Genomic DNA, 19864 nt, shown 5'->3' with positions numbered 1-19864 from the left:
GTACAATAGTCAATGCAAGATGGAACGAAGACTTAGAAATCAAACCAGAGACCTTGAAGCTCCTTGAAGAGGGTATATGTCCAACACTGCAACACATAGGCACAGATAAACACTTTCTCAACAAGACCCCAAAGCCATAAAATATTAAAAGGAGAATCAATACCTGGGATTGCATGAAATTGAAGAGCTTCTGTTCAGCAAAGAAAACAGTCAAGAACCTCAATCGAGAGCCAACAGAATGGGAGAAGATTTTTGCCACCTACACCTCTGATAGAGGATTAATATCTAGAATATACAGAAAACTCAAGAAACTAAACACTAAGAAAACAAAGCATCCAATAACAAAATGGGCAAGTGAACTAAATAGACACTTCACTGTAACTGATGTGGTTTTTACATTTAAAAAAATAATCTTAGACTTCCGGGAAGATGGCAATGGAGAGAAGCGGCGCTTATGAGTCCTGCTAACAATCGATCTCTACTACCACAAAATCAGCACCTTTCATAGCTAGAAATCACCATTAGCAGAGAAACAAAAACTGTAAATACAAGGAACAGAGAAAAAGAGGGCTGGAAAAATGAGACACCAGAAAGAAACCAGCCTGCAGTGCTGCAGCCAGAGCCGCAGCACGGAGCCCTGCAGGCATCATCTTCCCTTGCAGCACCAGGCTCCAGAAAGGAGGGGGACTCAGAATGGAGCTCAAAAGCAGAGAGGAGATACTCTGGCCTCACGGCCGAGGATGCAACAGCAGCACCTTATTGCCAGCGGTAGCAGCGAGTTCACCAGACGGCTCCGGACCAATGCACTCAACAACCAACCAGGCCACAGAGAGGAGGGATGGACAACAAGCTGAGCACACCATGCAGGCCCTCAGAGTGGAGCTCAAAACTAGAGAAGAAATATTCCAGCCTCATGGTCGAGGACGCGGCAGCAGTGCCTTACTGCCAGATGCAGCAGCAAATTCAACAGATGGCTACAGACCAGCGCACTCAACAAGCCACCAGGCTCCAAAGACGAGGGGCAGACAGCGGGCCGAGGTGAGCGGCTGCAGAACAGCCGGATGGAATTTGGCAGTTTTTTCAGTGCAGGGAGCATCTAAAGCTCCCAGGAGCCGGTCTCAGCACATCCTGCAGGGACTCAGAGCGGAGCTCAAAACCAGAGAATAAATATGCCAGCTTCACAGCCAAGGTTGTGACAATGAAGCCATATTGCCAGCGGCGGCAGTAGTGAATTGACTGAGTCCACTACAGCTCCATCAGCGCAATCAACAATCATGAGTCAAATTGTAGCTCTTAGAGGAGAAATCCCAGTTCTGCACTCCCAGGGACTTGTGCAGATAGTCTCCCTGGATCAGAGATTTTTGCAGTCAAAACCAGTGGGGGAGTGGCGGTGAAAGAGGTATCACACCATAGTTAAAACTCCCCAAGGGAGAACGTCCAACATGGCAACCCCCAAGGTCTAAAGCAAACTCAATTAACTCCCTGGGTCTGACCTTGCGATACAACCCAGCAAAGGAATAGGGGTGATTCAGATACCAGACTCAAGATCCAGAACACCCTAAGTGAAGTCGTAGTGACCCAGGAAAGAACACAGAGAAGGAACAAACTTCCAAAATCATGGGAAGAGGAATACCAAGGGAGAATTAATGCCCACAACCCCACAACATCAGAACCTGATAACAGAAATTCAGAGATCTCTAGAAGATCAAATCAGGAAAATAACTTTAGAAATAATAGAGGTCTTTAGAAAAGAATTCAGAGAGAGTCAAAAAGAGATAAAGGATGCAATTATTGAAGTAAAGGCCTCATTTCAAAGTATAAACAACTGATTAGACAACAAGGAGAATAGAATCTCACTTCTAGAAGATGATCACTCCAAAAATGAATGCATAGTTTCTAATTTAGAAAAAAATCTGACAGCAGTAATCTGACATTGAAGAAATATGGGCCCATTTTAAGAGAGTTAACCTAAGAATAATAGGAATAGAGGAGGGAAAAGAAGGTGAAACCAAAGGGATCAATAATCTCTTCAAGGAAGTAATAGCAGAAAATTTTTCAAACATAGCACAAGAGGTCAATACACAGGTCCAGGAAACTTATAGAACTCCCTTTAGACAGGATCAGAGAAGAGGATCTCCATGCCGCATAATTGTCAGAATGACTAATGTGGAAACCAGGGAGAGAATCTGAAAGGCAACAAAAACAAAAGTCCAAGTGACATTCAGAGGCAAACCAATTAGGATCACTCCAAACTTCCCAAACCAAGTCATGAAAGCCAGAAGGGCATGGAGTAACATATTTCAAATTCAAAAGAAAACAACTTCCAGCCAAAAATTTCCTAACCAGAAAAACTATCATTCAAATTAGATGGGGAAATAAGAAGCTTCCATGACAAACAGCAACTGAAGGAATTTATGTCTTCAAAACCAGCGCTAGAGAAAATGCTCAAGGAGATTAACTGCAAAGAAGAAATAGGTAATACATGCCAAAACCAAAGAAACAAGATTTCCATCCAGCAGACAACTAAGCAAAGAAGAATAAACAGTTTCTCAAACAGAAATAAAATCTTAACATGTTAGGAATTAAAAATTTCTCTCTATAATCACACTGAATGTAAATAGTCTCAACTCCCCAATAAAAAGACATAAATGACAAAATGGATTAAAAACCAGAGTCCACCATTGCTGCTTATAAGAAACACACCTTACAAGTAAAGATAGAAACAAATTCAAGGTAAAGGGCTGGAGCAAGGTAATCCATTCTAATGGTACTTGAAGACAAGCAGGAGTATCAACTATGATATCAGAAAAGTTAGACTTCAAACCAAAACTTATTAGAAGAGACAAAGAAGGTCATATTTTACTGGTAAAAGGAATAATCCAGCAAGAGGAAATAACAATAATCAACATCTATTCCCCACACATGGGTGCAGCTACTTTCATAAATCAAACTCTTTGTGAAAAGAGGTCACACATAAATCCCAACACAATAATACTGGGAGACTTTAGCGCACCTCTCACAACACTAGACTCATGTTCCAAAGGGTCAGTAAAGATGCCTCAGAACTAAAGAACACCATTAACTAAATGGACCTGTTGGACACATATAGAATATTTCACCCAACTACTGCGGAGTTTACATTTTACTCAGCTGCTCACCGAACCTTCTCCAAAATAGATCATATCCTGGGACACAAATGAGCACTAGAAAATTTTAAAAATGTTACATACTTCCCTCTGTCATTTCAGACCATAATGGAATGAAACTAGAAATCAACTATAAGAAGACCCAGAGAAACAACATGAACATGTGGAGACTGAACACCACACTTCTGAATAAGAATGGATCATAGAAGATTTAAGTGATGGAATCAAGAAAATTCTAGAAACAAATGAAAATAAAGATACAACAAATCAAAACCTCTGGCACACTGTGAAGGCAGTATTAAGAGGAAAATTTATAGCACTGAGTGCTCACATAAGAAAAACAGAAAATCTTCAAATAAATAACCTAACAACACACCTCAAAACCCTTGAAAAGCAGGAATAATTGAACCCCAAAGCCAGGAGAAGACAGGAATTTATTAAAATTAGAGCAGCAAATAACAAAATAGAGAATTAAAAAACAATACAAAAAAATCAACAAAACCAAAAGCTGGTTTCTTGAAATAATCAACAAGATAGATAAATTACTAGCCAACCTAACTAAAAAATAGAGAGAATCAACCCAAATTATGAAGATAAGGGATGAAAAAGGAGAAATTACTACTGACAGTGTAGAAATCCAGAGGATTATCAGAAACCACTTTGAAAAACTATACTCCAACAAAATGGAAAATCTGGGGGAAATCGACAACATCCTAGATAAATACAATCTTCCTAAAGTGAGTCAAGAAGTTATAGAACACTTAAACCAACCAATAACAATCAAAAAGATTGAAACAGCAATAAAGAGCTTACCATCAAACAAAAGCCAAGGACCAGATGGTTTCCCAAGTGAATTCTATAAAACCTTTATAGGAGAGTTAACTCCAATACTACTCAAACTATTTCACGAAATAGAAAAACTGGGATTCTCCCAAATACATTCTATGAAGCCAACATCACACTAATACCCAAACCGAATAAAGACAGTTCAAGGAAGGAAAACTACAGGCCTATATCTCTGATGAACTTAGATGCAAAACTATTAAACAAAATAATAGCAACATGCATTCAAAACCACGTCAAGAAAATCATACACCATGACCAGGTAGGGTTCATTTCAGGGATGCAAGGCTGGTTCAATATACGATAATCAATCCATATATTTCATCATATAAACAGAATCAAAGACAAAAATCACATGATCGTTTCAATAGATGCTGAAAAAACATTTGATAAAATTCAACATCTATTTATGATAAAAAAAAAATTCTGCAGAGAACTGGAATAGAAGAGACATATCTCAACATTATTAAGGCAATCTACAATAAGCCCACTTCCAACATTATATTAAATTGGGAAAAACTTCAAGAATCCCCTCTAAAAACAGGAATGAGACAAGGATGTCCATTAACAACACTTCTCTCCAATATAGTACTAGAGACTCTAGCTGGAGCAATAAGGCAAGAAAAGGAAATCAAAAGAGTACAAATAGGAAAAGAAGAACTCAAACTTTCACTATTTGCAGATAACATGATACTATATTTAGAAAACCCAACAAACTCAAGCAAAGGGCTTATAGAACTGATCAACAAATTCAGCAAAATATATGTATACAAAATCAATCTTAAAAAATCAGAAGCTTTGCCCGGCGTGGTGGGGCACGCTTGTGATCCCAGCGCTTGGGAGGCAGAGACAGGAGGATCGCGTAGGTTCGAAGCCAGCCACACACGCTGGTTTAGGAGACCCTGTTTCCAAAATGAAAATGTAAAAAATAGGTCTGGGAGTGTAGCCCGGAGGTAGAAGGGCTTCCAGGAACCCCAGTACCACCAAAAAAAAAAAAAAAATCAGAAGCTTTCCTGTACACCAACCATAAATCCACTGAAAAAGAAATTCAGAAAACACTTCCACTCAGGATCTCCCACAAAAAAATAAAATACTTAGGAATAAACTTGACCAAGAAGGTAAAAGATCTCTACAAAGAAAATTATAAAACACTAAAAAAAGAAATCGAAGAAGATCTAGAAGATGGAAGGATCTTCCATGTTCATGGACTGGCAGAATAATATCATTAAAATGGCCATCCTCCCAAAAGTGATCTACAGATTTAATGCAATGCCCATTAAACTACCAAGATCATTCCTCACAGACTTAGAAAAAACAGTCCTTAAATTTATCTGGAATAACAAAAATCCCACAATAGCCAAGGTAGTTCTCAGCAACAAAAACCATGCAGGAGGAATCACAATACCTGACTTTAAACTATACTACAAAGCCATTGTATTAAAAACAGCATGATACTGGCAAAAAAACAGATACATAGACCAGTGAAACAGAATAGAAGATCCAGAAACAAGTCCAAACACTTTCAGCCAATTGATTTTTGACAAAGCGAAAAAAACATACACTGGAAAAAGATAGCCTATTCAACAAATGGTGTTGTCAAAACTGGATAACCATATGCATAAAATTAGAAATTAATCCCACTTTCTCACCCTGTACAAAATTCAACTCAAGATCGATCAAAGACTTGGAAATCAAACCAGAGACTTTGAAGCTCCTTGAAGAGGGCATAGGTCCAACACTGCAACATATAGGCACAGATAAATACTTTCTCAACAAGACCCCAAAGGCACAACAAATTAAAATGGAAATCAATATGTGGGATTGCATGAAATTGAAGAGCAAAGGAATCTATCAAGAACCTCAATCGAGAGCCAACACAATGGGAGATTTTTGCCAATTACCTCTGATAGAGGACTTTACCTCTGATAGAGGACTAATATCTAGAATATACAGAGAACTCAAGAAACCCAACACTAAGAAAACAAAGCATCCAATAACAAAATGGGCAAACGAACTAAATAGACCCCTCACAAAAGAAGAAATTCAAATGGCCAAATGAGGAGAAAATGGGGTGGGAATTGGGTAGGGGTTAAATCAGTGATGTGTACATGTTTGTACACACAAGTTTTTTACCACAAAATGATGTATGAATATAATGCACCAATAAAAAAAGAAAGAAGAAAAGAAGAAAAAAAGAAAGCAAAGCATCCAATAACAAAATGAGCAAGTGAACTAAATAGACACTTCACGAAAGAAGAAATTCAAATGCCAATAAATGCATGAAAAAATGCTCAACATCACTGGCAAATCAAAACTACCCTGAGATTTCACCTAACTCCAACTAGAATGGCAATCATTCAAAACACAAACAACAACAGATGCTGGTGAGGATGTGGAGAAGTGGGAACTCTAAAACATTGTTGGTGGGATTGCAAATTAGTGCAACCACTTTGGAAAACAGTATGGAGAATCCTCAGAAGAATGGAAACAAATCTACCATTTGATCCAGCAATACCACTTCTGGGTATTTTCCCAAAAGATAGAAAACCAAACCACCAAACTAATGCATGTGTATCTGTGTTCATAGCTGCACAATTCACCATAGCCAAACTAGGGAACCAGCCAAGATGTCTATCAACAGATGAATGGATTACAAAATTGTGGGATATGTACACAATGGAATTTTACTCAGCCATTTAAAAAACCTCAATTAGTTCTGGGAAGATGGTGATGGAAAAAAGCGGGGCTTACGAGCCCCGCTAACAACCAATCTCTATTACCACAAAATCAGCACCTTTCATAGCCAGAAAACACCATCAGCAGAGAAACAAAAAATGTAATTTCAAGGGACAGAGAAAAAGAGGGCTGGAAAAATGAGACACCAGAAACCAGACTGCAGTGCTGCAGCCAAAACCACGGTGCGAAGCGGCAGGCGCCACTTTCCCTTGCAGCACCAGGCTCCAGAGACGAAGGGAACTCATAACGGAGCTCAGAGCCACAGAGGAGATATGCGGGCCTCATGGCTGAGGACGTGGCAGTAGCGCCTTACTGCCGGCAGCAGCAGCGAGCTCACCAGATGGCACCAGACCAATGCACTCAAAAGCCCACCAGGCTCCAGAGAGGAGCGGCAGACAGCGAGCCAAGGTGAGCCACTGCGGATCAGCAGGGAGGAATTTGGCAGATTTCTCGGTGCAAGAAGCGTCTAAAGCTCCCAGAGGCTGGGCTCAGCACACCCTTCAGGGACTCAGAGCGGAGCTCAAAAACAGAAAAGAAATACGCCAGCCTCATGGCTGAGGGCGTGGCAGTGGTGTCATATTGTTACCTGTGGCAGCAGCAACGAATTCACCAAGTCCATGACAGCTCCATCTGCGCACTCAACAACAGTGAGTCAAATTGTGGCCCCTAGAGGAGAAATCCCAGTACTGTATTCCCAGGGACTTGACCCAGTGGGGGTGGCAGAGATATCATACCATAGGAGAACGCCCAATCTGGCACCCCCCCCCAATGGTCTAAAGCAGCCCCGATTGACTCCCAGGGTCTGACACTCTGTGATACAAACCAATAAAGGGGTACTGGTGACTGAGATACCACAGACTCGAGATCCAGAGCACTTTAAGTGAAGTCGTAGTGACCCAGGGAAGAAACCAGAGAAGGCACAAACTTCCAAAATCATGGGAAAGAGGAATAACAATAAAGCAATGAATGCCCACAATTCCACAACATCAGAACCCAATAAAACAAAAATTCAGAGATTTCTCGAAGAACAAATCAGGAAAATAACTGTAGAAATAATAGAGGTGTTTCAAAAAGAATCCAGAGAGAGCCAAAGAGAGATAAAGGATGCAATTAATGAAGTAAAGGCCTCAATTCAAAGCACAAACAACCGATTAGACCACATGGAGAACAGAATCTCACTCTTAGAAGATGATTATTCCAAAAATGAACGCATAGTTTCTAATCTAGAAAAAAAATCCGACAGCAGGAACTGATATTGAAGAAATATGGGCCCATTTTAAGAGAGCTAACCTAAGAATAATTGGAATAGAGGAGAGAAAAGAAGGTGAAACCAAAGGGATCAACAATCTTTTCAAGGAAGTAATAGCAGAAAATTTTCCAAACATAGAGCAAGAGGCTGATACACAGGTCCAGGAAACTTACAGAACTCCCTTTAGACAGGATCGGAGAAGAGGATCCCCACACCACATAATTTTCAAAATGACCAATGTGGAAGCCAAGCAGAGAATCTTAAAGGCAACAAAAACATAGGGCCAAGTGACATTCAGAGGCAAACCAATTAGAATCACTCCAGACTTCCCAAACCAAGTCATGAGAGCCAGAAGGACTTGGAGTAACATATTCCAAACTCTGAAAGAAAACAACTTCCAGCCAAAAATTTCCTACCCAGCAAAACTTTCTATCAAATTAGATGGAGAAATAAGAAGCTTCCATGACAAACAGAAACTGAAGGAATTTATGTCTTCAAAACCAGCGCTAGAGAAAATACTCAAAGAGATTAACTGCAAAGAAGAAATAGGTAACCAGAACCAGAGAAACAAGATTTTCCATCCAACAGATAACTAAGATTAGTTATCTGTGGAGATTCATTATTTATGTTAGTCTTTTACCTATCTCTAAATGGTATTGTTTGCTTTTATTGTTGTTAATTTTTAGGATTTCTAATTGGAACATTAGTATACCTTCAGATATAGCATTTGGAAATATTTTATCCCATTCTATCAGTAACTTTTAGCATTTGGAAATATTTTATCCCATTCTATCAGTAACTTTTAACTCTGTTTACATTGTCTTTGGATATACAATATTTTTTTATTTTTTAGGGAGTTTATTTACCCTTCTGTTGCCTATGCCATTAAAATCATATCCAAGAAATCACTGCCAATTTCAATGTTGTGAGGTTTAATGACCCAGATTTTCTTCTAAAAGTTTATAGTCTTAAGATTTATATTTAGGTCTTTTATCTCTTTTGAGTTAATATTTGTATATGTATTAGGTAAGGGTCCAATTTTATTCTTTTTCATATGATTATTATTTTTCAACAATATTTTGTTAAAAGATTAGTATTTCCTCCACCAAATGTTAATGGAAACCTTGTCAAAAATAACTAGAAAGAATTTATCTCTAGGCTTTTATTCAACTCAAATGGTTTATATATCTGCCTTTAGAACAGTACTTCACTGTTTCAATTATTGTAGCTTTATATGGTTTGACATCAGAAAACATACATCTAGCTTTGTTCTTCTTCAAGATTGTTTTGGGTATCTAGAGTCCATATTCCATATCAGGATAGATTTTTTTCTGAAAAATAAATAAATAAATGTATGATAGTTTTACCTAAAAAAAGAAAAAATATTCTCTGGTAAGAAAAAAAGCAAAAAGAAATACTGAAATGTTATCTTTAAGTCATCAAAAGCTTGGTATCAGACAATTGAAACTGTTATGTGAGATTATCATCGTTAATATTTGATAAATTGCTATAAAACTAGATGTCAACCACTAAGGCAAGCATAGGAAGGAATGATGGGGAGGGAACGGGGTGGGGATTGGGTAGGGGCTAACTGGACGATGTTTGCATGTATGTCTACAAAAGTATTTTCTTTATACCATTATGATGTATGAATACATTGCACCAATAAAAATAAATTTTAAAATATGGGACTTTTCAAAAGAAAAAATAAAAATAAAAAACCTCAATTACATCATTTTCAGGGAAATGGATGGAACTGGAGGACATTATGCTAAGTGAGATTAGTCAGTCACAAAAAACAAAAATCAGATGCTTTCTCTAGTATGTGAGAGTTACGGAGAAATGAGTCATAGGAGTAACTCTAGATGAAAAAAGAAATCCTATAGAGGAGCAAGCAAGACATCCTAAAGGAGGAAAAAGGAGGGGGGAATAAAATCTCTAAAACACACAAAGTACTTAAACATATTGAATTCAACCACTAAGCCAAGCAAGGGAAGGAGGGATGGGGAGGGAATGAAGTGGGAATTGGGTAGGGGTTAAATCAGTGATATGTACATGTATGTACACACAAGTTCTTTACCCCAATATGATGTATGAATATAATGTACCAATAAAAATATTTAAAATAAAATAAAATAAATAAATTCATTTGGGAAACTACTGCTCTTGGGCTGTTCTTTGATGGTAGGGTCTTTATTGTTGTTTCAATATCTTTGATTGCTATTGGGTGGTTTCAATTTTCTATACTTTCTTGACTCCTTTTAGAAAGGTTGTATTTATCTACAAAGTTGTCAATTTCTTCTAGATTTTCCACTTTGTTCGAGTATAGTTTTTCAACACTACACTGTCAGTGGTAATATCTTCTTTTTCATCTCCTTAATTTTTTTAAGAAACCAGCTTTTGGTTTTGTTGATTTTCTGAATTTTTTTTTTATTCTCCACTTTGTTTATTTCTGCTCTGATTTTTAAAATTTCCTGTCTTCTACTAGCTTTGAGGTTAGATTGTTCCTATTTTTCAAGGGCTTTCAGATATGTCTTTAAGTTATTTATTTGGTGATTTTCTGTTCTTATTTGGGCACTCAGTGCTATAAATTTTCCTTTAATACTGCCTTCAAAGTGCCCCAGAGGTTTTGATATGTTGTATCTCTATTTTTATTTGTTTCTGGAAATTTTTTGATTTCACCTTTTACTTCTTCTATGATCCATTCTTCATTCAGCAGTGTGATGTTCAGTATCCACATTTTATGTGGTTTTTCTGGGTCTTCTTATAATTTATTTCTAGTTTCATTGCATTATGGTCTGAAAAGACACATATAAGTATGTCACATTTTTGGATTTTGCTCATTTTATGGCCTGGAGTGTGATCTAATTTGGGGAGGGTTCCATGAGCAACTGAGAAAAAGGTAAACTCTGCTGTAGTTTGGTGTAATATTCTATAGGTTTCTAATATGTCCATTTGTTTTTTGGTTTTCTTTAGGTTTGAGTCATGGTTACTGACTTTTTGTGTAGAAGATTGGTCTAACAGTGTGAGAGAAGTGTTGAAGTCTCCTAGAATTATTGTATTGGGAATTAGGTGTGACTTAATGTCACAAAGAGTTTGTTTTATGAAGGTGGCTACAGCTATGTTTGGAGCATAAATGTTGACTATTGTTAATTACGCTTGCTGAATTGTTCCTTTTACCAGTTAAAAATGACCCACTTTGTCTCTTCTTATATGCTTGGGCTTGAAATCTAACTTGTCTGATATCATAGTTATTACTCCTGGTTGTCTTCTAGTTCTTTTGGCATGGATTACCTTGCTCCAGCCCTTTACCTTAAGTTTGTTACTAGCTTTACTTGTTTCTTGCAGGCAGCAGATAGGTAGATTCTGGTTTTTAATCCATTTTGCCACTTTATGTCTTTTTATTGGAGAGTTGAGGCCATTTACATTCAGTGCAATTATTGAGAGATAATTTTTAACTCCTAACATATTGAGATTTAACTTCTGTTTGAGGTACTGTGTGTTCTTTGCTTAGTTGTTTTCTGGATGGAAATTCTTGTTTCTTTGGTTCTAGCATGTATTGCTTATTTCTTCTTTGCACTTAATCTCTTTGAGTATTTTCTCTAGTGCTGGTTTGGAAGACATAAATTTCCTTCAGCTTCTATTTGTCATGGAAGATTTTTATTTCCCCACCTAATTTGATAGATAGTTTTGCTGGGTAGGAAATTTTTGGCTGGAAGTTGTTTTCTTTCAGAGTTTGGAATATGTTACTCCATGCCCTTCTGGCTTTCATGACTTGGTTTGGGAAGTCTGGATTGATTCTAATTGATTTGCCTCTAAATGTCACTTAGGGTTTTTTTTTCTTTTTTCTTTTTCTTTTTTGCCTTTAAGATTCTCCTCTTTGCTTCTATGTTAGTCTGTTTTACTATTATGCGGCATGGTGAACCTTTTCTCTGATCTTGTCTAAAGGGGGTTCTATAAGTTTCCTATACCTGTGTATGGACCTCTTGTTCTATGTTTGAAAATTTTTCTATTATTCTTTTTAAAGATTGTTGATCCCTTTGGTTTCACCTTTTATTCCCTCTTCTATGCTTATTATTCTTAAGTTACATCTTTTAAAATAGGCCCATATTTCATCAATGTTCAATTCATGCTGTCAAACTGTTTTTTTCTAAATTATATATTATGTGTTCAGTGTTGGAGTGATCATCTTCTAAGACTGAGATTTTATTCTCCATATGGTCTAATTGATTGTTTATAGCTTTAATTTATGCCTTAACTTTAATGATTGCATCCTTCATTTCTTTCAAATTCTCTCTAAATTCTTTTTAGAAGTCTTGTATTGTTTCTAAAGTTACTTTCCTGGTTTGACCTTCTGGCAATATTTGCAATGCTCTGTTGTCAGATTCTGTTATAGTGGGGTTGTGAGAGCTCATTGCTTCATTGTTATTCCTCCTTCTCATGATTTCAGAAGTTTGTATCTATTGCTTTTGATATATTTCTCTCAGCTTCTAGGTGTCAGCTGGTATTTCTAAGGGCAAGTTGTGTTGTATTCAACAGTGAAGGTCGAGTGAGGAGGAAAATGAAATAATAGGATAAAGTCATAGATAAGATCAAATAGAATGAGAGTATGATTTTGGTGAAGTAGAATATAGTAGAGTTTAGAGATAGTGAATATGTAGTAGTATTCTAGTAACCAATGAGGAGTATTTAATATAGTGATATTAAGTGAATTTAATACAAGACAAAGAAGTGAAAGAGGGAAAACAAAGAAAAGGAATCAAGAGAAGATAGTAGGTATGTACAAGGGAAGAAGCTTAGGAGAGCTGTTGGGAAGAGAACAAACAAACAAGCATACACAAAAATACAAACAAAAACAAAATAATGTAACCCTATAAATATATGAATATTCAGCAGACTGGGTCTCTGCAGTCTCTCTCTGTGCAAACAATGAGTGCCACCACACTTTCCTGCTGAAAGCTTGGTTCTCTGAGTCATTGCAGATGGCTGGTATCAACAGAGATGGATCTAGTGTTAAGCATAGGTCACCTTCCACACTTTCCACACATGTAGAACCTGAGTCTCTCCCTGCATGTGTAGGTGGTGAATGCCTCTGAGTTCAAAGAGTCTCTTATCTGCACAGCTAGGGGTGGGCTGGTCTAACTTTCCCTCATTTACCACAACTGAATGGTCTATGTTGATCCCAGAGAGCCTACTATTTGGATCTAGTGTTAAGCATAGGTCTCCCTCCCTGCTTTCTACTGATGCAGAGCTTAAGTCTGCCTGAGCCTCTTCTGGGTCCAACAGCAGACTCTATCCCTACCTTTGCTGGGTTGAACCACAAAGTCTCAGACCCACGGAGTGTTTTGGCACTGTGCAAGTCCCTGGGGGTGCTCCCCTGGGCATTCTCCCACTGACAGCAGCTCCACTTACATTATTGTTGAGCAGCACTCTGGATCACTGGAAGGTGTGGTGAGCTTGGCCACCACTGCTGCAAGTTGTAGCTGGTATTTTCACAGGAGAAACGTATGGCTTACAGTTCCCATGATCTGCATCCACTTACTTTGTTTCAGGTCCTTAGTTGTTTTCTTGTGTGTCTCTGGAGTCAGGTGCAGTGAGGCAAGATGGCACTGCTGTGGTTCCCAAGGCCACAAGGTGGGTGAGTTTCCTTTGACTGCTCTCTGATTGGTCTTCTAGCTTTTTTGTTTCCATCCCCCCTTTTACCTACTGTGTTCTTTTTAAAGTTATGGTGTTTTTATTGATTTTGTAAGAATGCTGTTTTTAAGGTAATGGAGATCAGGTGTCAGCAGGGCTAGCTGATATATGCTGCTTCCTTCAGTCACCATCTTTCCAGAAGTCAAGACCCTGTATTAAAATAAAAAGAATTAGAGTTATAGCTCATAGGCAGAATGCCCCTGAGTTCAATACCCAGTACCAAACAAACAAAGATGGAAAGGAATTTTAGAAAAAAACCTAGAGATATCTGTTACTAAATTATCATAGAATAGAAGTAGAAACCCAGTGAAAAGTGTAGTTTACCCAAGTGGGTATAAAGTTGATCTATACTTCTAGCCTCCCATTCTCTTTGCTTTGTTGCTTCACTGCCAGACTTCATCTCTTCTTTCCCTTGTGGGTGAATCCCCAAGGGAATAACTTCTCAGTAGTTATCCCTAGTGGATAACTACTGAAAAGGAGCAAGGGAATAGAGACTGAAAAGCAGTATACTGATAGGTCTTGACAGAGTTCATTCATTCATGTTAAATACTGATTTCTTGCCAGTCCCTGTTCTAGTCACCAGTATGATGAGGAAGTAATGCAAAGGAGTATTGTCTTAAGCAAGCTTCCACCATTAACATAGACCAAACATGTTTATGTCTTTCTATAATGTCAGAACTTATTGAATAGCAACAAATATGTAAGCTACATCACTTTTATCAGTTGCAATTCAGTGAGTACTCATAAGCCAAGCAATCAGAATTTATTTTATTTCAAACTTATCAATTTCTATAACAATACTCAAGTCACACACATCAGTTTTTACACACACACACACACACACACACACACACATTCATATATATATATATATATATATATATATATATATATATATATATGATGTTTAAAAAAAGGTAAAAGTGACCATGAGATTTTAGGAGGCCTCAATGCAACACAAAGGCAGGGAGCAGACACAAATGCCAAAGAACCACTGTTGGTGGTCAGAAAAGAGCTGGTCCAGTGCCGAGCTGTCAGAGGGCAGAACATGTTCTAGGCCAGGTTCAGGCAGGCAGTTCCATAGGCCATATCAAATAGAGAGACAGAGCTGAGAAGAAGCCCAGAATCCAAGAATCGAAGGATTTGTGTCCTGTCGACCACATGTCACACTCAACAGAAGGTCTGCTAATGGATGGATGCACCACCACCGCCTGGCTGGGGAAGCTTCTCATTCTTGGAGTTTTCTGAGAGCATTACCCCCTGGTGAGACTGATAAGCTCATGGGCCTGGTTTTTCTGATATGGGTTTGATATTCTCATGCACTATGTGCTTCTGATTTAATTTAATAAATTCACAGCAGGTCATTTTTATTACCATAATTAATTTATTTGTCAGTTTGTGTCTTAACAATTGTAATATGGAAATAATGGTTCTTTTATTTGTACAAACAAGGTGTAGAATTATTCTTCTAGGCACTTGTACTCAAAATGAAGTCGCTCGTGGCAAACTGATGCTTTACAAATGGAGCTGCTCAGAGCAGGGCACAGCCTGAAAACTGCTCTTATATTCATCATGAATTCACTCGGGATGGGGCACAGCACACCGTCCACAAGTAACAACAGGATGAGGATGCAAACCAACCCAACTTCACTTTGGAGCTGATTCCCACCTCGTCAAACAGAAGGATTTCTAGATCTTTCCAGGTTCTGTTGGTGAGATTTAAGTGTGTTAAATTTTTCTTCTATAATCCTACAAAGAATAAAATGCTCACTCTAGCATTAAAACTTGGTGATCTAATTGCTGCCCATATTCTTAGCTATCCAGTAAGACACTTAAGTGGAAAAGGATGGCAGATGTTACCATAATTTAATACTCAGGCCAATCACTTAGCTATATCATGTAGTTGCCATCAGAAGAATAGGCAATAAAAATAAATATTTTTAAGTTGCTTAGGTTTCTCTATGAATGCATATCCCTATAAAAGGTGGGGAAGGAACATCAACCAGCTATGACAAAAAAGCCTCACTGTTGCCATGGTGATCATAAATTGTGTAGCCATTCTACTAGAAATCTCATTCTCTTAAAACTTGAAGTTCCCAAGTGACAAGAAGCTAAGAGCACTGTCATATCAGTGGGAAGAAGAAGTTGCAAAGTGTACAATGCAACAAGGCAGGTAGACAAGGAATTTGTGCCTGGCTCACTTCATCTCAGGTTGCAGGGAGGCAAACACATGCTCAGGAGCCTGGTGCTAGAGATCAGCGAGTCCACTGCTGAAAATTTTATCTACTTTTTTTTAAAGATGTACTTTTAGGAAAGTGATGAAAATGGAAAACATGCTGGCAAGATGCTAGAGTTCATCTTCTACAACACTGGTCTTCATTAAATGGTGTTACCTCAGAAAGCAGAAACAATATATGTAATATACTACCAGGCATGGTAGTGCACATCTGTCATCCAAGTATTTGGGAGGCTGAGACAGTAGGATTGCAGGTTTGAGGCCAGTCTCAATAAGTTAGCAAGATCCTCAGCAACTTAGAGAGACTCTGTTTCAAAAATAAAAAGAAATAGAAAGGGCTGAGAGTGTTGCTTGGAGGTAGAAGGCCCCTGGGTTGAAGCCCCAGGACCAAAACTAATAATAATAACAATAGTTATACTTAATTGTTGTGATTGATTTATAAAAACTTATTTATAAATAAAAAGTTGGCATTACTATTCAAAAGATCACTGAGGACTCTGAATGATGCTCCCCAGAGGTCTCCTCCAAGAAGGGTGGCAGGGTCCCTGCTGCTGATGTTATGTGACTCCTATTTCCTCTATCAGCAATGAGCCGCTGTGACTGGGAATCAAAATGGGAGCTCATCACATGGAGCGGAACAGTAGCATGGAGATGTGAGAAGCTGGTTGCCTCCTCAGCCCACAGATTCAACTGAGGTAGAGCAAAGTTCTCACCACAGAGTGACAATCCTGAAGCAGAAACAGGTAGGAGAAGGAGAGACAACACCACAGTCCCAACATCCTTCTGGCTCCCCTTCTGTCCTTCTGGATGCCCAACAGGACTCCCGTCCTCAGGTCCATGGGCCATTCCCACAGCCATGTCATTACTCTAGCTGACACCTGAGAAAAGCTGAAACAACCATCACTAATCACTATTCACATAAAGAAAGACAAGGACAGCTCTTCAACCTCTGTCAGCTTTGCCTTCGTATGACATCACCATCTCCTCTTCTGCTTCTTACTTGCACTCAAGGGAGAGTCCTCCACACTGTCATTTTCCATTTACTGGTGTCACATCATGATGGTGCCCGCCCTACAGGAGATATGAGGTTTACTATGGTGTAGGACTGCTCATCTGAACAAAGGTTTTGCTTTTTTTGTTTTTGTGGTACTGGGGGTGGAACCCAGGGGCTTTTCTACCTCCGGGCTATACTCCCAGATCTACTTTATACTTTATTTGGAAACAGGGTCTCACTAAGTTGCTGAGAGCCTCACTAAGTAGCTGAGGCTGGCTTTGAACCTGTGCGATTCTCCTGTCTCAGCCTCCCAAGTGCGGTGATTACAAGCATGCGCGACCATGCCCGGCTGAAGATTTTGCTTTTAATTGCTGAAAGCTTATATCAACCCCCTGATATTCCTTAGGAGAAACATAGTAGTTACTTAATACTTTTGAGTTCTTACTGTGTCACACACTGTTTCAATGATTTATAATTATTGGTTTATTTATTCAATTAATTCTTACAATTATCCTATTGGGTAGGTATTATAACATTCCCATTTTACAGCTGGGAAAAATGAGGAATTTAGAAATTTTCCCAACCTCAGATCTCAAGTAATAATGGAACAATTATTTTACTCCAGGTAGCTGGCTCCAGATCCCAAGCCTACAGGGCTGGTCAGCTTCCCCACTTTGGTGGGTGTAGGTCCACGTGTACACTGATAGGACACCAGCAGCATTCCCAAGAGTGCTCTTGGCCTCTCAAACAGACCTACTCTAGGCAAAGCCAATGATTTTTAATTATGTGTACACACATGATGAAAAATATACAAATACACACACACACACACACACACACACACACACACATCCCTAGCCTCATGGCTGATTAGATTCACTGAAAGATCACTTCAGCTTGAGGGAAATGTTCATGTTTTGAGTCTAGGGACAGATACACAATCTAAGATAAAGTATGTCATGGACCTACAGTACAGGGACAAACAAGCTTCCAGCAGGTATTTTATTATCTCCCACCTGTAGGTGAATTACTTTTAACACTTATAAATAGGTTGGACCTTAAAAGATTCCTAGGAATTTGAGGAGTGCTTCTTTGGGTTTTGTCGTTATTGTTCTTAACAGAGAACAACCCTATTCCAATAAACTCTCTTGTTTCCAGATGGGGTTGTTGGGGTGACCAGTATTTTATCTTCATGCCCACAAGAGACAAAGGCAGCCTCCAGTAACTGTTCATGTATGTGTACATGCACATATATGAATTCTCCACAGAAGCAGTACTGGCCTGGGTGATTAACTTGGTGGTAGAGAGCTTACCTACCATGCATAGGCTCTTTGTTCAATATCCAGCATTGCAAATAAAATAAAATTAAATAACAGTGAGTAAAACCATAACTCACAGGTAAGCAGAGGTTTTAAACATATCAAATATATATGAATATATTAATTATTGGCTCATACAGAAAAAGTATGATTTTTAACAGGAGACATAAAATACATAAGAGTGAAGTTGAGATCTTGACAGAAAAGTGAAGCATTTTGTCCTGAGAATTGCTGGCAAAAATAGCTTCCTGTCTAATGTATTCCTCTGTCTAGTATCATAGACATACCTACAATTTCTCCTTTGTTAAGGCAGTTGACATACTTATTTTCATATCCTACACAATCTTCAAAATAAGAACAAAATATTTACCAACCACCAAATTTTCTTATCCCCTTATCCCTGTATACAGAGTTAAAGAAATGAAGTAAACATGGGTTGCTACTTACCCTCAACTCAATTGCTCCTAACTTGTAACTGTTAAGTATTTAAGAAGTAACAAAGCAATAATGTGGGAGTAATATGAACTGAGTTCAAAAATGTGAACTTTGGCATTGAGTCTCACATTGAAAATGCACACAAATTAGAAAGTGATCTCCCCAACCTGGGCTTCAACATTTTATATATAGAATATAAGCACTGGATTTGATCATCTCAGATGCTTCCCAGAACTGCAAATCAGTGGTTCTCTCCCAAGATATTAATGTGAATTTACTTAAGAGACAGAAAAGTGTGCTATAGTTTGAATGTTTCCCCCTAAGAAATGTGTCCGAAGCTTAACCTCAAAGGCAACAGTGCTGGAAGGTGGAGCCTAATAAGAGGTCATCAGGTCATGAGGCTCCACTCTCATAAACGGGATAAGGCTGATTATAAAAGGGCTTGACAACTATGTGTGGTGGTGCATACTTGTAATCTCAGTACTTGAGAGACTGAGACATGAGGATCTCAGGTTTGCAGACAGCCTCAGCAAATTAGCAAGGCCCTCTACAACTTAATGAGACTCTGTTTCAAAATAAAAAATAAAACAAGGCAGTGGGTGTAGTTCAGAGGTAGAATACCTTTGGGTTCAATTGCCAGTACCACAAAAAAGGCAGGGGGGTAACTTAAGTCTGGAAGTTGGACCCCCCCACTCCTATCTCTTCCAGGTAGTGCTGCCAGCCATGTTGTAACACAGCCAGAAGGCCCTCACCAGATACAAGTGCCTTAATCTTGGCTTTCTTAACCTGAAGAACCATGAAGAAATAAATTTCCTTACTTTATAAATTACCCAGCCTCTGGTATTTTGGTCTAGCAGCAATAAACAGACTAACACCCAAGGTTTGGTGTTCCAGACCTAGCTGATAATTCTCACTCTCTTACTTACCAGCCTCATTACCTTGAGATCCTCAACCATAATTTTTTCCTCTACAAATTGAGGACAATGATGGAAACAAAGTACAGATAGCTGTGAAAAGAAGTACAGAGGATACAAGCACCTGTGACAATGCCAGGCAAGTCACACTTGACAGAAAACAATGAGACGAGCAGTGGCTATTTTAAAACAGAGAAGCGGTGGAGGTGGATGAAGGCAAAGAAGGTGGGAAAAGGCAAGGCTGAGGCACCTGGAGGAGAGCTGGCTGCTTGTGTACTTCAGAGTTGTACTAATAGTC

The sequence above is a fragment of the Muscardinus avellanarius genome (genome assembly GCF_963383645.1).
Source record: "Muscardinus avellanarius genome assembly, chromosome: 4".
Classification (NCBI taxonomy): Eukaryota; Metazoa; Chordata; class Mammalia; order Rodentia; family Gliridae; genus Muscardinus; species Muscardinus avellanarius.
This window is presented reverse-complemented; position numbering follows the sequence as displayed.